General features: G+C 31.1%; 4 pseudogenes; 2 read left to right on the plus strand and 2 right to left on the minus strand.

Moving 5' to 3' along the window:
- The first annotated feature begins 299 nt into the window (after window positions 1-299).
- LOC149884355 (uncharacterized) lies at window positions 300-2936 on the plus strand (annotated as a pseudogene).
- A 1203-nt stretch (window positions 2937-4139) lies between these two features.
- On the minus strand, window positions 4140-5842 carry LOC149884356 (uncharacterized; annotated as a pseudogene).
- Window positions 5843-5904: 62 nt separating this feature from the next.
- LOC149884357 (uncharacterized) lies at window positions 5905-6614 on the minus strand (annotated as a pseudogene).
- Window positions 6615-21544: 14930 nt separating this feature from the next.
- Window positions 21545-22392, plus strand: part of LOC149884358 (uncharacterized) — a 2772-nt pseudogene continuing 1924 nt past the window's right edge.

Genomic DNA, 22392 nt, shown 5'->3' on the forward strand with positions numbered 1-22392 from the left:
TCTGTTTTAGGGATGAGGGGCGCTAGGAATTTTGGTGAACAAAAAGTTTCATATTTAGAATTCCAAAGTCATAATTAAAACACTTTAAGCTGGAATTTTTGTTTTTAATATTTATGTTATTATTTTACACTATTTCTAATGTAATATTAAATAAATGTGTGTGTGTGTGTGTGTGTGTGTGTGTGTGTGTGTGTGTGTGTGTGTGTGTGTGTGTGTGTGTGTGTGTGTGTGTGTGTGTGTTATTTTACAACTAAGCTTATTGGATAAGCTTATTTGTAAAATAAGCTTATTCCAATAAGCTTATTTGTAAAAATATGTATGAAGTAATAAGTATTTATTCTCCAGAGATAATTTCAAAAGTTACAAATGAGTTGATCAGTCTGTGGAGTAGAGTAAGTCCTAAGCTTCCTCTGATCCATGAGAAGTCAGTAGCCAAAAAAATTTCTAGACTTCTTAAGAGAGTTTTTGTTTGCATTTTTGCATTTTTCTTCAGCAGATAAATGCTGAAGGAAAATGCAAAAGTGCAAACAAAAACAAGGAATATCTTGATTACAACTTTGAGCATTTGTTTGATTTGTCTTCTTGTGGTTGTGGACTTCTAGTAGTAGCTTGCAATAATAGGTTAGGAAAATTGTTAATTTCATTTTTATAAGCAATACTTATTTTTAGCTTGTGCTAAACTTTATACAAATAATTGTTTATAACTTGATATGATATTTTTTATAAGTTAAATGCTAAATTAAAAAGGTTGCATTAGATAGTTTTACATAATTTTATAACTTTAATGATATGTTTTTGTTTTCAGTTTTTCTGAAACACTTTTTTATAAAAATGACATTAAAATTATTCTAATAGATTTTAAATATTTTTATAATGCATGCAATTTTTCTAATGCATAGATCTGTTAAATGTAAGAATCCTTTGGATTGCAAAACAACACACTTTGCTTGTCTCTGTGAAAGTGACAAAAAGGTAAATAATTTTGATTTTAAAAATTAGACTTTATTTAACTCTTTAATCTGTAGTAATTTGGAGAGCTTTGAATCTGGTAGTAACAATCAAATACACGTCACAGTCAAAAAACAGTGTACTTTTCTTCCATTTTGTTAGCAAAATACTTTATTTTGTTTTATTATTAATAATAAAATGCCTAAAAGATGATTTGAACAGTGATTTTCTTAAGTGCTTAGGATATTGTAAAATATATTTGAAACTATTTTATTGTATTTATTCTATTATAGAGTTAGTTTAACAAGTTTATTATTGAACTGAGTAAACACCTTGTTAAAAAAGTTTAAATTTGTTTTAGGTACCACTATTGGATAGAGAATATTTAAAAGATCAAAAATTGAAAATTTGAATAACAGGAAGATTTCAAATTGGTACAGTAGATAAAAAAACAGCTGCCAGAGAAAAAAGGAAGCAAGAAAGAGAAACTAACAAGCAGATAAAAAGATGTATTAAGTTGCCTGCTGTGGAAATTCAATTTGATTCCCAATCTGATAATACTGAGTTATTTGATAGCAATAATAAGTTTGAATCTGATCCAGACTTTTCTATAACTGTGCCAGTTGAAAAAAATTATACTCATTTAACAAATTTGGCAAAAGCTGCTATACGATTTGAAATAAGCAATGCTGCAACAGCTGCATTGGCAACAGCTGTATTAATAGACTATGGTATTGTAAAAAAATTTAATAAATTACAAATAATAACTGAAAAAAAGATTTTTGAAGAAAAAAAAAGAATCAGCACTATCATAAGTTCTAAACACTTAGCTGATGTTAAAGAATTAAAGGTTATTGGAATTGATGGAAAAATTGACAATTAGTACATTCTGTCAGTTATAACACTGATGAAGATCCTATTATTGTTGCTTCAACCAAAGAAGAACATCATCTTACATTTACAGCAGAATATGGACCAACAGCGCAAAATTATTTGACTCATGTTGTTATACCTAATAGAACTGGCGCTACCATGGCAAACGCTACTGCAGATGTTTTAACAAAATATAATATTGTTCAGAGCTCAGTCGCTGTTATTGTAGATAACACAACTTCTAATACAGGTGCAGATAACGGTTTGGTTGTAAAACTAGAAAAAATTCTTAAAAGAAGTTTGCACCTATTAGGATGTTTGCTTCATCAAGTTGAACCTCCACTGCAACACATATGTGAATTAGATGGAAAGACAAATGGTCCTAAGTCTTATAAGGGGCCTATTGGAGACGCTGCATCTCATCAAACTCTTCATGAACAGTTATTGGTTGAGTTTGTTCCCATATATTCGGATATAGAGTTGTTTGTTAGCAGTGAGGTTATAAGCGATTAGTAATAACTAAATATATTGTCCAAGTCTATTGTGTAATGTGGTTTGCTATTAAGCGCTCCGGAAACTACAAAGATGCTTGTCAACTTCTGTACAAAACCATTCAATTAGTCAAGCTTCAAGACAGCAGGATTCAGAGAATTGTTTTTAAGAACTTACAAGGAAATTCATATTGTTGTTTGCAAGAAAATTTCCTGTACTGCATGCTGCTGGATGAAAATCTGAATATAAGAAATCAAGCCCTCAACCAAATCCTTAAAATAAGAGCATTGAAAGAAGACAATACTTTTAAACCAAAGCTTAAGCCGAAATCCATAATGAAAATAAATTTTGATGCTGAGTCTTGGGATTATCTTGTTTTCTGTTTTACAACTCTTTGCATAACGTCAGAAATTCTGAGAGAGGCTATTAAATCAAACCTTAAACTTTGTGTAATAGATATGCTTAACAATTCTCAATCTGTGGAGAGAGCAGTCAAATTAACCTCAGAGGCATCTAAATAGGTTTATGGTTACGAAAAGAGACACAAAATCATTTTGACTAAAACCCAAAGTCGAAGAGAGAATAAAAGAAATGTAAAAAAGTGTGACTGTTTTATAAAATGAATGTCTAGTATGTTAGTTATACTTTTTGTTTATTTGTTTTTTTCTTTAACTACTGAATGAAATATTTACTGTAGTCAATAATCTAAGTACAGTTCTATTGATATATTAATGTCCAAATTACATCGACTTCCAGGGCCGGTTTTCTAGGGAGGGGGGCAGTTGCTGAAACAGGCTTAACGATATAGGGGCCCCCAAACGCTAATGAACTTCCTATTAAAACTTTTTTTTTATAACTAATTTAACAACTATTTAAAATGACTAAAAATACACATAAAGTTATTGTAATTATTAAAAATTTGGTTTAATCTTTGTTTTCGATAGTTTTTCTGTTTTTTATCTTTGAAACCTTTTTTTTCAACCAACTGCAAAAATTTAAGAAGACTGTTAGTATAAAATTATATTTATATCAAAACTATCATTGCACCCGGGCATCAGAAGTAGTAAACCGGGCTTTTAGACCACAAAAAAATAGTCTTTAAAACATATCAAAATGGCTAAAAAGTGTGATTATTAAATCCAAATTCCCGAAGTGAAAATAGTTTTTAAAAAATTAAATCTTATTGTTTTGCGTTGTTAACATTGTAATAAACAAATGCCAGGGTGACTCTTTATGATTTTAAAAACAAAACACCTAGTAGACAGTGGCCTAATATATATGTATGTATGTATGTATGTATATATATATATATATATATATATATATATATATATATATATATATATATATATATATATATATATATATATATATATATATATATATATATATATATATATATATATATTAAGGTAGGTCGATTTTCATTCCGCATATTGCGTAATATTGCAGTAGTTGGAGACAGTTAAAATAAGATTACTCTCAAAATTTGAGAGATTTTGGATGAATAATCGCTCGCGGATTTAAATTCTAAGATTTGTAGGATTATGCGAAAAAACACCTTAAAAGGCGTTATATGCAAAAATTGACGTTTTAAATATGCTCATATTTAATCGTTTTTTAAAATTAACTGCATTTCTGAATGATTTAAGTTTATAATAATTTATAACACTTACGCTAATTTTATAACAACTTGTTAACTATTTGAAGATTTAAAAAGTGAAACTTTTATTCTCATATTTACATAAGAATATCAAAATAAACATTATTTTTACAATTTAAAACATTTTGAACATGGTTATATATATTCAGGAAAACCTTTTCAATTAAAAAATATTATCATAAGAATGGAAATAATGCCCTTTTGAAACATGGTTTACGCATCTTCCTGCCAAGTAGTTTAGTTAAAATGCAGCTGTGTCAATTCTCGAATCCATAGACATATTGGGATGCTTCCGACACAAGTTTTACCGCTCGCTCAACACTTTGGGAGTGAGAAGGAAAGTCGGGGATTTCAGGTTTAACATTATTGTCAATCATATATTGGATTTGCTCAATTGAAAAATTTTGTGTTGTTGGGGGCTCCGTAAATTTAGTATTGATGATTTCAACCAACTCATACCAATCATTAGCATTAAAATTAATTTCCGGAATTTTCTTCAAATTTACTTCCAAACTTGTTTTGTTTACTCTATAACTATAAATCAAAGGCAATTACCACATTTTATGTGTCTTTTTTTTTTTTAATTTATTTTAGTTAACTATAAAAAAAATACCTTTGCCTTTGAGCCAGTAAGATTTGAAAACCAAAGTTTCGTATATTGCTGTCATTATCTTTTAGCATGGCATAAAGAATATTTTCAGGTTTTAGACACAATTCGTTGTTTTTAATGTTTTTTTTAATAATATGTTTAACATCATCAAAGGGGAGGTTATTTATTCTGGTAATAGTAGAAAAAATAAGGCGTGGCGATTCGTGGAATTTTGAAGATTTTTTTATTTCGAACCTCGCTGGAGCGTACACCTGAACAATAAAATATGCAAGTTTTTTTAAAGAAACGGTTGGTTGATTGTCTCTAGTATACAAACAAAGAAGGCTAATAGCTAGTGTTAAACACCTTGCATGGTTAAGCGGTCCAATTTTATAGGCAGCCCATTTATCAGAAACTTTACCTATTCCTTTGCAATATTCAAGTAAAAGTCTTTGATTGCAACTAAAGTCTGTTTGTATTTCTTCTGGAATATATTTATCTACAATTGGGTTTTCAATACATTCAAACAAAACTTGATTTCTCTCCTGAATAATTTCAGCACATCTTTTACCAAGTAGGCCACTGAAGCTTCTTGGCCCGGTTGTGTCACCATCAAGTTTCACAAAAAGAGCTCGTGACGAAAGTTTATTTTGATGTAAGGCGCATCCAATTAGATGTAGTTTTCTTTTTAAAAACTCTTCTAGTTTTACAACTAAGCCACTTATTCGTTCAGTATTGGTAGCAGTATTATCAAGAAGAACAGCTTGTATACTTTCCAAACTGTTATGTTTTTGTAAAACACTGAACGTTTCGGTAGCAAGAACTAAGCCTGTAGCACCAGTGACAGGAATCGTACTATGAGTCAAATAATTTCCACTCGATTCTCCATCTTCATAAGTGAATGTGAGGTGACGTTGAGGTTTAATGCATTTCTTTAGTACTTCTCCTTGAGGTGAATTTATTACTTTACTTGTTTTAGTTATCTGATCGAGCTTGCTATTAACCCCAAGACAAATTAACTGTTTTTTTTGTTCTGAATCCACATCTTCACTAACGATTTTTACTTTTGACTTGGCCCTATCTAATTTCCATTTATGAATCAAAATATCTTTTATATCAACATCATTTTTCAGGAGATATTTTATGTCATATAGTAAAGCATTTGCAAGGTCTGCACCTACGTTTGAAGAACACTCGCTTCTGAATAGTTCCATTGCAAATCTTGGAAGTTTAACCAAGTTGTATTTTCCAATAGGATCATTTATCGGTTTCCATTCACCTTCATGCTAAAAAAAGTTAATAAAATAAAATACTTTTTGTTTCATCTACTACAAACTTTTCATGCATTTATAAAATATTTGCCTCCGTGTTGGTTAAATCACTTGTTTCTTCAATTAAGTTTACGTGTCGTATGAGGGATTCATCTTCATTAACTAGCTTATGAGATATTTTTTTTCGTTCTTTATCAAGTCTTTGAATCCTTTTGACAGAAAATCTATCAACGGAAGAAAGTTGAAATGCACCTTTTGGACCAATTTTTTTCCTCTGATCACGAAGATAAGCTCTGTCTTCAAGAGGTACTTTATTACTTTGAGAGCAAAGGCATACAATATGTTCTTCTATGCAATTTTCTTTATAACATGAAACTTTTTTGTCACTTCAGGGAAACACATCTAATGAACAGGAACATGCAGAAATATCAAAAAGGTTGTCAAAGTTTGCATCAAGATTTCTTTTAGCGCTTGCTTTTCCGTGCTTGCGATTAATATCCTTAACAAGAACGAGAAGATCTTTAACTTTCCTATTAATAGATTTGTCCGTTATAAGGGGTAAACTTGGGTTTACTGTAGCCTAAATTGATTTTATGGTATTGCTTATTTGCTGAGTCACTGATACGATATCTGCATTTGGATTTATATGAACAAGGTAGTAATAGTACTGAATAACCTGTCTATAAGTGCTTGGATCTGTTATGGATAATTCACATGGGCCACTACAATATTTGTTTTCACTTTTCATCCGTGTAATTGTAGCCTTTACTTTTGGCATTTCTCGCGGACTAATTATAAATGTAAACTGTATTAAAGTATAACACTTAGAGTCGTGGATAACAGCGTGACTTTTTAGTGGGGGTGAAAGCACCAAAAAAACCTAATATATCAAAACTTACTATTAAAAATTAGCTTTTCTTAAAAATAAAGAAATAAAACTCTCTTGAAAAAATTTTGGGGCCCATGGCCCCCTCGTTTTCAAAATGAGGGGGCCATGAGCCCCAATCATTTTCATTCAGGAATTTAGTAAAACCATTAGTTCCTCCGACTAAATTAAGTAAATCCATTAGTTCCTTCGAAAAGTTGCAAAACAAAAATTATTTAGTATAAATAGGTAAAAGCATTACTCTAAATATAATAATCATAAGTATTCACCTTTGGTATTAAAAGATTTCTTTAATTTGCGATTTTTTTTTTGAACCTACTTTTTAATACTTTATATTTAATTTTAAAACCAACTTTTAAATACAAACAAGTTATAATACTTTTAAATACAAACAAGAACTTTTAAATACAAAAAAGATTTGCAAAATTTAAATTTAAATGCGTGTAAACGATTGGCGAAAATTTATTGGCTTCTTAAAACAATTGCGCTTTTTAAGAAAACGTTAATTGGTTACTTTATAAATTCGAAACGAGATATTTTAAAACGAGATTATTATACTTTAAATAAAATATTTCAACATTTGAAATTAACAATTTAACTAAACTTGCCCAAAATTAAGACTTGAAATGTAAATCCGCAAGCCATTTTTAAACCAGGATACTTGAGATTTGGCAAAACCTCATTTCTAACCTAGACACAGTAACTGCAACATTACGCAACTTAAAATTCAAAAAGAAAAGCTAAAATCGACCTACCCTAATATATATATATATATATATATATATGTGTGTATATAGAGGATATACAAATATATATTAGTGTCTTTATATATATACACACACTCTAAATATTTAATATTAACATAATGATCTACCAACTATATATAAATTAAATTTTGTTTGATAAATGCTATTGTGTTTTATGTGCTTTTAATGATAAACGAAATAATATGAGATATGAGAATCAATGAAATATCTGGCCGCATTTTGCAAGACAATTTTAAACATGAACAGATTTTTAAAAGGTTTTGCATTATCAAATGAATATTAAAAATACCCATTAGAGAACAGACCTACTAAAAAACAATTCAAAGTGGAATATGGTGGAGCTTGTAGAGTGGTCGAGGCAAAAGATGACGACATATCAGAAAAAATATCAAAAGAAATACACAAAATTAAGACTGGTAAATAAAGGACCAAGGAATTGAATAAAACCAGATCTTGACAATTTTATTTCGCTTTACTTTTTTTAGAAATTTTAAAATTATCCTTACAGCTCTATTTCATCATTTACAGACTTTGTTTACACGAAAAAAGTCCCCAAATTTACAAATGTTCATCTTGAAAAAATGATCAATCTGTTCGTGCCGACATCTAATTTCCTTTACCTTGGTGTAATTTGTTTGGTACTTTGTCAACGCGTGATGTAGTTACTTTATCCTTAACAGTCTTATTAAACAAATGCTATAAGTTTAAACTGGTACCACGTGATAAGAGTTCCTGTTTTAAATCTGTCGGAAGCCATTTTAATAGATTTTTTGTTGACGGCGGAAAATTTAGAGATCGGATATTCGCATGGCTCGCTGATTTCTGGGGCCTCTTTGATGAAAAACAATAAGTTGCACGTCCATCTCTTATACGTCCATGATATAGTTGATCATGAACGTTTTTAGTTTTTTTTAGTTTAATATTAGAACTGTTCTTTATTTACAACTTACATCGCATATAGCTGTTTAAAAGCTTTTAAAGCCTCTGTCTCGTACTCTTCATCACAAGATAGCCTTCTTTGCAGAGCGCGCAAACGCCAACTACCACTACTTAAAGGTAGTTTACCCTCAATATCTTTTTTATACTCATTGCTATTTTCAAAATACAACAAGCCATGTGTGCCTCTGTGAGGATAATTACTTCCAAGTGTAATATCACAGCGATGACAGCAAAGTTTAGATATGCCGATATATTGCTCTTTTGTTTCAGTCATTTTGACTTTACTTTGTAGATCTCTTGGCGGATTTTCGAACATATCTTTCACTTTAAGTTCAGCATGAACATTTTTGCTCTTCGAGTCGACGAAGGAGTCTATTAGCACAACGCTGAAACTGATTCCATTCTTATTAATAAGTATACCTAATTTGGTAACATCTTGCAGGGGCCTTATAAATAATTCAGCAGGAAATTTATCATCTGCACTTCCCTTTTTAATGAGAGAAACATAAGAGTCTATTACAGTTGTTGCTGTAAAACAAGCTTCTTCAAAATCATTCGTCATGAGTGAAGCCTCTATATTACCTTTAGCTAAGCCTAGCTTCTCATAAAATTCTTTCATAAGAAACTTTATTTCTTCATTTTCAACATCTTTAGCTTCACATTGCTGCACACTTCGTTTGAAGTTAGTGTCTAAACAAATGTGTAACCCAAGCAGTTTGTCAACACTTCGCTGATCGTAAATATCTAAATTCTTGATGCAGGTTTCAACACAGTTAACTTTGCGTTCGAGAAGTTCTGCATCATTCGGATCACTGGGTGGGTGTTTATTGAATGCAACTCCTATGACAGTGTTAAGACCATTCAAACTGGTTCCCAACACTGATACAGCAGCACAAGAACTATGAATGTTAAAGAAGGATGCCAGTGCATCTAAATATCTCCTATCTTTGTAGTCGGAGTCAATCACTTCCTGATTTTCTAAAATATCAGACATAACATACGTTTTGTCCTGTAAGTCTCGTGACAAGTTTACCATCCTAAGGAAAAAAAGTGCAAAGTTTATAAATAACAGAATGGCTTTAATCTCAACTAGCAGAATCCAAATAAATTGACATGATAAATTCATCGTGCTTGACTTCCTTTGACGTTCTATTATTAGAAATCTTTACAAAATAAAAACCAAGTTGTTAACACTTTTAAAAGATAACTCTTGCACAAAAATATTTGTAATTCTAGATGGCAAGTATAAGCAATTTGTTGTGTATTCTTGTAGTTTTTAAGATAGCAGCAATATGCAGATTTTGAGAACCTCTGTTTTATAGGACTTTTATAGAACACCAGAAAAAATTCAATGCCATAATCCACAATTAAAAAAAAGGGGAAGAAGAAAGTTTAAAAGGCTTACACACTCCCCCCCCCCCCCCCTTCCTAATTTTATGATTGATTATGAGATTACGATGGAGATTTTTATGCTGATTAAGAACCATGCAAAAGCATAGGTTACAAAATCAATAAAAACTACTGCAATCTGAAGTTGAAAGTACAAGAATATAAAACGATTAGCTAATGTTGGCCATCTTGAAAAATGATAATCTTGGTTTAAAATTTAACTTTTAAGAGTATTAACCTGGTTTTCATTCTTTCTAATAAAGATTTCAAATACAACATTGTGGGGGTTCATTACCCTCATTTAGTTATTATGATGCCAGTTCGTTTTAGATTGATACTTACTTTGTTTACTAAAATATCTTTGAAACATAAATGGAGTAAGTTGAAAAGTTTATTCATTGATTGCAATAAACTTTATAACTGTTTACATTTTAAAAATATACATTTAAAGTATCTACTTTCTATACAGTAATTCAAGTTAACACCCCTTGAAAGTTTATTCTTACTATATCTGTCATATAAAAAGAAATGTTCCAAGAAAGTTTTATTTTTTTAGAAAGCATAAAGGAGTTCTGTTTTCACTATTCGATGAAAGTTTGTCTTTTCAAGTACTTTTTTTTCTTTAATAGTAAACATTTTTAATGTAAAGATTGTCATCAATATTGCTGTAAATTGAAATTCACAAGAATCACGTTTCACAAGAATTGTTTTACAGCTTGCTTGACTGTCTGAGTACCCTCGAAAGAATTTTTGCATCTAGTCTATAATAAACCAAAAAACATTTTTTAAAGGTAGAAACCAGGCTGGCAGAGTTTTACACTTGAAAACAAAATCCACCATAAAGTTAGTTAACTCAAGATAAAGAATATTAGTGATTTGTTGTACATACTGATCTCAAAATATAATCAGATAGCGTGTTCTATTGTTGTTGTTTTTAAAAGAAAGTTGAAGCCAAATTTGGCCTCTGAAGATGGCATTGATCAGAGCTCCAGCAGTGACCAATGTACATTTTAAAAGTCTTTACAGAAGTACAAAAGAAAATAATTGAGAGTTATTTTGAGTTTTTTGAGATAAAAGTTATTTATCTAAGAAAAACTAGACTATGAAATAAATTTTTAAAAAATAAGACTATCAAAGAAATTAATATTTAAGTTCAAATTATTCCTTATACTTTTTAGGTGCAATTTACAATTGAAAGAAGTATTTATGTAAAATTTCTACCTTTTAGTTCATAGTTACCCAATGCAGTGTGCTAGAAGGTTCATATCGTAACTGATGATAAGCAGCAATAGTGTTTACCTGCAATTTTGATAAACTTTCTATTTTCTATTTTTGTAGCAAGATACCAGATATGTACATATTGCATGAACTATTAGCTGAATGCTGTGACTATACACAACTCAGGGGTGGGGTTACATGAATGTAATTAATGGATGTATCATTTAATATAAATATTAAACAAAAAATAAAATTTTTTTTATATCAAATTTTATCCTTTGTAATAATCTAGCTCTCAATAATTGAGTCAATTGTTTTTGAATTGTTATTCAAAACGGCTTGAAAAGATAATAAGGGAATTTTTTTGATAACATACATGCATGTTATCAACAAGTGTATGATACATATAAGTTTATATCTTTTAATGTTAAAAATTATCCCCTAAGGTTTAGGAATAATCACTCCTAGCATAATATATAAATGGATGCAGAAACACCTTTAAAAAAGTTTTCATAATGTTTTGTTTAACAATTTTTTGAATTTAGAAGCATTTAAATCATCTACTATATTTTTTTACCTGTATTATATAAAATACTCTTATACTTACTGTTGTATATTATAGTTACTTACTGTTGTATATTATAGTTACAGTTACACAGAAATTAAGTAACTTTATCTTGATGCCAAGTTGCTAAAATATTTTACCTTAAAAAGAAACTCAGCTGCCTACCATGGAGTTGTGTTATTAATCTACTTACACACACAATATTGGATACTTTTAAGCCAAAATGTAAATAAATTATATAACAAATGCTAATTATTTGAGATTTCTGTACAAGCAATTGATAAATTGCTATGTTGGCAGCAGCCAACAGTAGCAATTTGGTTAGCAATTATCATTTTAGACCTAGTAAATGTTTCTTTGGTCTAAAATGAAAATTGTTAACCAACTTGACAACATAGTCAAGTTAGTTAGCAAATGTCAAATGACGCCATTTTGAGAAGCTATCCATTTATATTTTGAAATAAGAGGTTGTACGAATTTGTACTTTCAACTTCAGATTAGAGCACTTTTAGTGGATTTTGACGTTTATGTTTTTATACGATTTTTAATCAGCATAAATTCTCTAGCATAATCAATCATAAAAGTAGAGGGGTGAGGGAAGTATAGTAGCCCCAAAATCGAGTATCGCTAAGTAACTTTTACTGTCAAACACAAAAAAATGAAAAAAAGATGAAGAAAAATAAGAACTTTTACTTCAAAGTCTGTGTCCTCGTCATGAAAGCTTATGCTCCTTCGTTTCGGCGACTTCATTGAAAATGAAACATACTTTGCCTTTTAAGTATCCCGCTTGCTTAATTAACCAATCAGTATTGAGAACTGAGTAAGCAAAGATTAGCTATTTACTAAATCAAAATTGAGCGAACACGTGTCGAGATTTGCTAGAAACTTCTTTATTCGAGATTTGCTAGAAACTACTTTAAAGCCAAGGGTGTACGACTCGCGGATTTTAGTGTAATTCGGTAAACGGGAATTATGGAATGCCTAGTACAGCCAGATTTGTAAATATAAACAATTTGTACAAATATAAACAGATTTGTAAATATAAACAATTATACTTTTACAAAGACATACCTTCAGGTTTAATCTACTTAAAAAGCAAATGCTTTGTTTTGACAACGCTGATGAAGCTGAAATATAATAGTTAATGAGAGCATACCAGTATATTAATAGCTTTTTATACTATTACGTTTGTTATTTTTTTGAATAAAAAAAAGTGGCATTATATTTAAGGTAGGTAAACGTAAGTTATAACTATGTTTTTTTTATTTATTTAAAAAATAAATACTTAATTGACTTTTAAGTTTTATTGAATTATGCATTACTATTTCTGATATCCACATTTCAATTCTAACTGCCCTTTACAGTATGCTAGTAGGTTTGTAACATAACTGTATAATACTAACAAATAATTTCAATTAAGTTTCCTTCAACTAAATATAATAACTGTTTATGAAGAACACGAGTCATTTTTTTAGGTCATTTTTTGTTACGTGGAGCTATGTTGTGATTGTAAAACTTGACATAATAATAAATCCGCATATCAACAAAATTGTGGATCAGTTTGTTTTCCAAATGCAATGCATGTTCAGGATAAAGATTGTAAATGAAAGTAAATTTGCAGTCTTTCTTGATTGCTTCAATAATAGTTCCTGCTAGATATTTGTATGCAAATATTTTCTTAATGTGCATAAGAAAAAAAACATGTTTCTAAAGTTATTGCAACTGTGAAATCTGATTCTGAAACACAATTTGCGTTTGACTTAGTTTGCTCAGTAGATAAAAGACCAAAGCATTTTGGTATGCAGATTTAAACTGTTTTGATGTTGGTCTGTCATTCCAACCATCTTTACTTTCTATTATTGAGAAAAAATTGTCAATTCAGTCTTGATTAAAACGGGATGTGCAAATAAATTGAAAACCTTCTGCAAGAAGCTCTCTGGATAATAGTTTAATGTTGTTTATTGTTGTTATTAGTCCCCAATGGCTGGAAATACCAGTCTGGCTACTAACTTTTTCAAAATGCCATGTTGAAATCCAATTTTTGATTTCTTCCAAGTTTTTTATAGTCTCTCCTTCAGTTAATGCACATCTAGCTGGTTTGTCTGCAAATAACTTTCTAGAATTCATCATATCAAAAAGAGTGTCAATTTTTTAAAGAACTCACATGTTGCCAAAGCATCTGGTGGTAAAAGCTTTGCAATTATATACAAGGACATAGCTGCTGAAACTTGATGGCTGAAAACTTGTCTTGCCAACTTTACTCGCATAGATAATAATGGTCCAGGTTCCAGGTGGTTTTCTCTTAACTTTGGTGTATGTCGAACTGGGTTTTGCTTCTCTATATTACACAAAGAGTGTAAGTATTTCCATGATACAGTTTTTCCATTTATAGTTATATCATGCCGAATCAAATTATTTCGTAGATTTTTTATCAAGTGTGGAGGGTCAAAGATTATGTACACTTTTGCTTGAGCTATAGGATGAGATATAAATGGAGTTGTTTTACAGAATCCTAGTAACTTTAAAGCTAAAATATTGGTTGTATGCTGGTCACACACTAAAGCTCGTACAATTAATCCAGTTGAGTGCAGTTTATCAATGGCTTCAGTGCCGGATTTAGGCTTTGTTGGCTCTAAGGCACATTTTAATAAGTGGCCTGAAAATACAGATAGTACGGACTTTCCCACAAAAAGAAGAAAAGTAAAATTTAAAAAAAAATATTTATTGGGCAAAAACTACATAATTTAAAATTTTCGCGCTTTTATAACTGCAAATTTGTTAATTAGTTCCTTGAAGTTGACCTTATTGAGCAAATTACTTTCAATACACAGAAGTGAAAGTACAGAAACACGCCGTTGAGCCATTGTTGATCGTTTTGTATCTTTAATTCTTTTCAATTCAGAAAACGAACGTTCTCCTGAACAATTGGTTGACATAAGACATAAGTAGATCCGGAGTGCTATTTCAGTATTTGGAAATGCTTGATTTACACCAGAATTGTGCAGCATTTTAAACATCTTCTGAGCACTTGAATCAACTTGATTCTGTGCACTTGATCCTTCTTCACAGTTTCTCTGTTCTTTATACCAGCACATAAGTTTCTCTGTTCTTTATACCAGCACATAAATTGTCGAAATTCTGTTGGAAAATCAGAACAAAGGTCTTTCGAGTACACAGTAACCATTCCTTTAATAGCAATGTCAATATCTTCATCGGTCATCGAGTCATACTCATTCAGAACTCCAATTCTCTGCAGCACAATTGAGTAAGCTTTAATGCGTTTCTTTAATGCATTTTTCAGCTGATCGATGATGACATAGAAGGTATTGACCTTGAAGTTTTGCTGGCTTGACATCCCTTCCATAGCATCTGCGGCATCTCCATCATTGATTTGTCAATTACGCGTTGGTTGTCTTCGACTTTCAGATTTATATGTGCTGTTGCCACAGCGATCACCTGCCTTCTGATTATAATCATCAAACTTCTCTCGGCATTCATCCAAAAATATATGCAAGCTCTTCAGCAGACCAATAGCTGGAGTATTCGATTGTAGAACTTTGCAATAACTTGCTATTAATGTTGAACCTCTGCAGAATGTCATTCCAAAGTTCACACAGTAGGGCAACTTCAATAGTAACCATGTGTTTGACCAATGAACCCGCTTCATTCCTTGTACTACCATTCTGATTACAATCCCCTGAGATATCCTGAAGAGCACTTTGTTATTGGTGGTACCCCTTGAACACTGCTTTTGCAGTATCAGCTCGAGCAGACCACCGGGTATCTGATGGGTATTTTGGAACAAGGCATTCTGGTTGGTTTTTAACATGGGTCATCATGACATCCCAACAATGTGTTGATGCTACAAACAAAGTAATATGTTAAAAAATGAAACTGCTTCAACGCAACAATCCACAGCTGACTGGCCAACTAGGTTCGACGAGTGGGCAGCACAAGGAATGTAGTCCACTAAACTGTTTTTATTTTTCAGGATTTGTTGCATGCCAATATATTTACCAGACATATTGCTGGCATTACCATGCCTGACCACGGCAATTTTTGTAGTCGATGTCTTGATCTGACAAGTACTGAAGCAGTGTGTCAGCAAGATTCTGCTCTGTGTGACTGGATATATTGATAAATGTCAAAAAACGCTCCACAGGCTGGTAATCCACCATTTTAGTACAGCTATAATTCACGAAAGTTTAAACGATTGCAGAATTTTCAAATCTAATCTTCGGTTTTTCTTGAATAAAAATCTAACGGAAATAGATATCAAAATAATTATTTTTCCAATTTGGTAAATAGGTTATTTGTTAATAGAATAAAAAAAAGTAGGTTTTGACTCATTATCGTTTACTCAGAAATTTCATTAAAAGGTAGGTGATACAAATTAAGAGGTTTCACAAAAGTTTAAACGATTTTATTTAGGATCAATTATTTGCTAATTAATTGATAAATCCGCTGCGAAATTTTTTTTCGCAGCGAATTTATCAATTAATTAGCAAATAATTGAGTAGTTTTTCAATCAAAAAATTCATCACAACATCATCAAGCAGCTTTTAATTCATCAAAAATCAACTTAAAGTATTGTGAATTTCAAATTAATTTCAATTGCGTGCAAATGGATTGAAAATCAGTTTCTAGTGACATCAAATGGCAAGTTATTGGTATGGCGCGGACAAAATATCACACAAACGTTCAAATAGGCAAAATATTTAACATTTCTGAATATTGCGTTAGAAAAACCATCAAAACCTGGGAGCTTACCAAGGACGTCTCCGACATGCCGCGTACTGGGAGACCATCCAAACTCAGCAACCGAGACAAAAATGGTATATTCAGAATGAGCCGAGAAAAGCCCAGACTCAGCTACAAAAAGCTAGCAAAAATCTTCAATGAGTCAAAAAATAATCCAAAAGTTAGCAGAGAGCTCGTAAGACGAACATTGTCGGACAAAGGTATTGAAACGTACATAGCTGCTAAAAAACCTATTCTTTCAATCACGGATAAACGTAAACGACGAGTGTGGTCCAAAGAAAGGCTGGACTGGTCTGTAGAACAGTGGGCAAAAGTTATTTGGAGTGATGAAACTAACTTTCAAGTTGTAAACCGCAAGGGAAGAATCTATGTCAAAAGATTTGCAACTGAGAAATATTCAGACAGGTTTTTGCAACATCGTCGACAAGACGGTGGAGGTTCGGTTGGCATCTGGGGATGTTTTTCTCACAAAGGTAAAGGCTTCTGTGAGCTGTATGAAGGCCGAATTAATCAATACACCTACAAGAACACATTGGAAACGTGTTTAGTTCCATCAATCAGACACTTGTATGGCAGAAGCAAGCAATTCATCTTTCAACAAGACGGGGGTTCAGCTCATACAGCACACTCAATCAAAGAATATTTTTTGAAAAAAAGTTCAATGTGATGCCCTGGTGCCCTAGATCACCAGATCTCAACCCAATCGAAAATATTTGGTCTTTGATCGACAATCAACTGACATACCATGAAATTCAATCAACTCAGCATTTGAAGCAACTTTTGAATGAGTACTGGCTGAAGGTACCTCGCGTGATGTGCATGAAATTAGTTGAATCAATGCATAAACGAGTTTATCTTTGCTATAAAAACAAAGGAGGACACTTCAAATATTAATTTCGCTTTTTTTTTTCATTTTTTGTTCGAATCTCATCCTTTATGAAACCCATAACTTATTCACCCATCATAGCAACTATTTCTTCACAGATTGTTTTTGATAAATATGATGTGTGACTGCGTCCGCGATTGCCATGTGCACACTTGTGCTGGGACAAAAATGGATCAAATTGACCAATCAGCTCCAAGATGCCCAAATAATTCCCATTTTCTCTGGAGCCAAAAACTTAATTGCTATCTCGAAGAGGGGACCTCTCTCACAAAGAAAAGTAATAGTTGCAATACAGCGTGACAGGACATTTTTCCAGTAATTGCGCTGCTCCAACATATTGTTGTGTAATTGCTCGTCAACTCTCCCAGCACCAACACTTCTTTGACATAAAGTGAGAACTGATTGTATGTGCATTGCACTGATTTCATTGGATTTTAAGTATTGTGTCATATTCTTCCAATCCTTAAATCCTGAGCCAGACAGCAGTGACCGGTCAGATGAAAGCAGAATGCAGGGAAACCAGAAGACACATGTCTTGGCTGGAGAATAAACAAGCCAGTCACGATCAACGATATCACCATTTGACAAAACCCGTTTGAAGACACAAGAATTTAGGAAGCGATTCACTCCACTGTATTCCCGCTTTGTTTCTGGATAACTAACTGCCAAGTTTCGAAAATGGATTGTTCCAAGGCTGATGCACATGATCTGTTATGTCATCAAAACTCCCAATATCATTGGGAATGGTTCCTGAACCAGTATCAGCTCTGTCTTCAAATTTTTCAGTATGTCCAAATGCAATTTTTGCAGCCTCTTCCTTGTGATCAATACCTACCTGAGATGTTGATGAGGATGGTGGGGAATTGAGAGTAATATTATCAGTAGCATCAACCTTGTTCGTGGCAGTGAAAAATGAATTGGTTTTGGGTATTTTCTTTAACAGTTTATCTTCATCATGCATTTTCTTCTCTAACTCCTTCGCTCGCTCCCAACCACCTTTACGTATCGACATTAAGCGACATTAAGCGACATTAAGCAATATCGATAAAAGTAAAACGTAAAAGTGATCTTTAAAAACGTATTTTTATGTATTCGATAGCATAATTATTCGATTTAAAAATAATTGATTCATAAAGTCATATCATAAAATGATTTAAAATTTTAAAAATTGATTTCTTGTGAACTGCATGATAAGAACATGCAAAACCTATATATAATATAAATTTTAATATTCGAAATAATAATTTAAAATCAAACTACCAGTATACCAGAAGAAAATCATTTGATGAACTTGGTTTTGAACTACCAGAATAATCACTAATTATGAAATCAGATGATGGGATTTCTAGAATGCACCCACATATTATCCAAAAACATTTCACCGGGCTGTTAAAGAGAGGTAATCCATCAATAAATAGACAAAGACTTTACTTGGAAAGATCAGAATTTATATTTTGTTCAATTAAGATAATAATTACAACAGAAATCTAACAATAATGATGACAGCGTCAACATAATTCATTAAAAATTATAGATTCCTAAGAGTGAAGGATTTTATTTTTATTTATTTCAGGAACATGGTGTTCAAAAATTCATGCAAATTATTCATTGGGATTGATTGTTTGACTTATCAATGATCTGCTTCTTATACCCCTAGGTCACAGAACTGAAGTTCTCCATGTATAGTGTATATACGTTTTCTATGTTATAGCAAGAACTAATTTATAAATTAAAATAATGTTAATTAGAATATGTAAAGTGGATATGTGATATAATAATGATTAAACATATTGTTTTATATATATATGATAAAAAATCAAATATACATAGATAATAATGTACGATAGTGAAAGTCAAAATGAAAGTCACTCAGTATAGTTGAGATACATGGATCTAATCTATATTATATTAGTGAGCTTTATTATATTAATATCAACAATAAATAAAATATGTGACAAATATGTTTTGATAGAAACATTTAAAACATGGCATGTTGAACAAAAAAGCTATACCCAGTTCTTTCTGCAGTAAATATGATGCTTTTTTCTTCTTTAAACCTACTAATAAATTTAAAAGATTACAATTTTATAACAATAGTTATATCTAATAGTTTATTCATTTGCTAAAACCATTAATTTTATTACTACGCTTTGTTATTGTTTACGAAAGAGTTCCACTGTTTAAAACAAATGTTATCGAATTTCAAAAATATAAAAAAACAATATTTTTCGAATATTTTATTCGAAATATTTTAAATCGATACTTTAGAAGAAAAAAAATATCACTTATAAGAATGAATAAGTTACAATTTTTGACATCGTAAAATTGATATATGAACAAAATGTGTATAATAATTGGAATAATTATAATAATTTCATCAATAAAGATAAGACATAAATATAAATTTATGTATAAATTTTTGTGGCCTGGATTTTTTGCTGGCCTTAAGGCATGTGCCTTATTTCCCTAAGGGTTAATCCGGCACTGAATGGCTTCCAATATTTTTTTGATAGTTTTTCTGAATGAACACCACTATTGCTATAAAAATATGCAACAGACTGCTTCCACTTTGTGGCAATACCGCGAACCAATAAAACTTAAGCTTCATTTAATGGTTTTCCATCTTCTTGAACGCCTATAATATGATCAAGATCCCTTTCATAATCTAAATGTTGCTTGATTGACATCTCATCAAATACAAGACAACCATTGCGATCACGGACATTCACATAATCAACTAGAATTTTGAGTAATGCAAAAACTTCTGCAGAAAATCCAGGCTGTAATTTTCCAAATGCTTTTGACAAGAAAACAAGAAGTGTTGTCTTACTTGGCAAAGTAAAAAATTCTCTCAAGCAGCGAAATGCCTGTGGACTATGATACATAATTTATACCAAAACCAGTTTATCATGAATTGTCCATCTATTTCCTTGTTTTGTTCGTTTGTTCATTCTGAGTTGGCTCTCAAAAAATTTAATTTGATCTTTGGACAGGTATCTCTTTGTAAGTTCATTAGTATGCTCAATTGATCAATTGCATTTTTTATTATGCGCTTTTAAAAACAATATTTTTTTGTTTAGCCAATAAATTTTCACACGGTTTAAGTGTAAGACTTTTTGAAGCTTTCTCAATTTTTTTGTAGTTTTTTCCTTCTCATCAGATTCTTCTGAAGAATTAACAATTTTTCATAGTGCAGTGTCTGCACTATAAAAAATTGTTAACTCTTCAGACTGATCACTTGTGATTTGGGTAACTCCATGTAAAAGTGAGACAAAAAGTTGAAATTTCTTAGCCACCCTCTCAGACTTCTTTGAAATTTGAACCAGTGGTACTTATTAATAAGTAATGAAAAAATGCAAAAATTGAACTCCCAAATCCAAACGGTTCAAAAGTTATGGCATTTTGAAATTCAGCTTAAAACGCCCTATTTTTTTCCACTTCCGCCATTATGAACTTTGTAGTAGAACTTTTAATTGAATAATTTAAGATCTAGTGGAATAATGTGGCTAAAATTTGGTACCTGACCATTTTTAAGAGTGCTGAATTCAAAAATGTAGATAAATTAGAGATATTTAAATTTTTTGACAGTTATTTTTTTATTTTAAAATGGCCAGTCAAATTTTTTGTTCTGTTATTATGGGTTGCCCTTTCATTAATTCCCGGAGTTGCCCAAGTCTTATCGATTCCATTTTTTTTTCAAATGAAGTAGATGATCTTAGGCTATCTTTATAAAAAAAGATGGTTTTGGTTTCTTAAAGCATAATAAAGATATGTCATTTTGAAATTCAGACAAAAAATTTCTTTATTTGGGCGCTATTCTCTTTTATAGCGATACTTTTTGTGTGAATAACTTAAGTTCTAGTAGAGAAATATGACTGCAAGTTGGTACCTAACCAATTTTAAAGGTGCTGAATACAAAGAAGAAGAGAAATCAACTTAAATCCTAATCTTTTAGAATAATTTTTGAATTTTAAAATGGTATAATATTACTTAACCATAAAACGGGGTAATATTTTCACAAATTGCCTAACTGTCATGGGTTCAATTGTGGTGTGTAAAAACAGTTTATTTAAGGTTGGTTTTGATATATAAATAAAGTTTTGTGAAGTGAATTATTATGAAAAATATAGTTTTGCAATGCCTGCTGTGATGTATAAATATAGTTTTGGGACGTCAGTTATGTCGCCTAAATATAGTTTTGAAACAACAGTTAACAATAACAAATTTTAATGAAAAAAAATTATTTTAATTTTAGATTAAATAATTAAATCTTATTTGGTAATTCAGTTTCTTAGTCATGGCAAACAGCCAACAGTGCTCCATTGGAATCAACCTAGAAAGTGAATGTCATCTCACAACATATACATCGTTCCTGGGAATTGAACCTTTTGAAGATATTCCTGAATATGAAAGAGAAATATTAATGTGGAGGACTGGGCTCTCAATGATAAATGTCAAACCAAGAACTTGTCTCCATCATAAACATATTTATTTGAAGCGTTATACAACTAAATTAACACGATGCTGCTATCCATTTAATACGCATAACAAAGTTATAAAAGGTATTTACAGTAATCATAACTTTTAGTTTTTTGAAAATGTTGTGAGTTACAATAATGAAGTTATTGGCAGCCAAATTCTACTTTAGCTATATTTAACCTTTTAGCTGACTTCTGAAAGTGCACTATTAAATGCCATACAATTTTAAACTTTTAAGGTTTTATTAAAATTTTAATACATATTAAAAGAGCTCTTCCCTTTTTTTAGGTGGTCTTCGTGAAAACAACTTGGATACAGCAAAGAACCTATGCAGTAAAGGGAAATTCGTAGTTCCAGGTGAAAAACTTTGTCCACAATGCAGACATAAATTAGCGTCAAGTTAAGAATCAGAAGAGAACGAGTTGGAGATAAAGTTAACTGAAGATAATATGGAAAAAGAAATTATACTGGAATCAACAAGATCATTGCTCAACAGTACTTTATGCAAACTTGAAGTGTCTCCTCTAAAAGTTCATTTACCCAAAACCTCTAACAAGCCTTCACTTGGAAAGAGAAAGATAAAGCTGGTTGAAGAAGCAGTTATTAAGAAGCTTACAACTGCTCTGGATGTAACCGAATCCGATCTTGTTGCACCAAAAAATGAAG

This window comes from Hydra viridissima, unplaced genomic scaffold, assembly GCF_058129835.1.
Source record: "Hydra viridissima isolate aposymbiotic clone 2 unplaced genomic scaffold, HvirCarnegie_v1 scaffold_9, whole genome shotgun sequence".
Taxonomy (NCBI): Eukaryota; Metazoa; Cnidaria; class Hydrozoa; order Anthoathecata; family Hydridae; genus Hydra; species Hydra viridissima.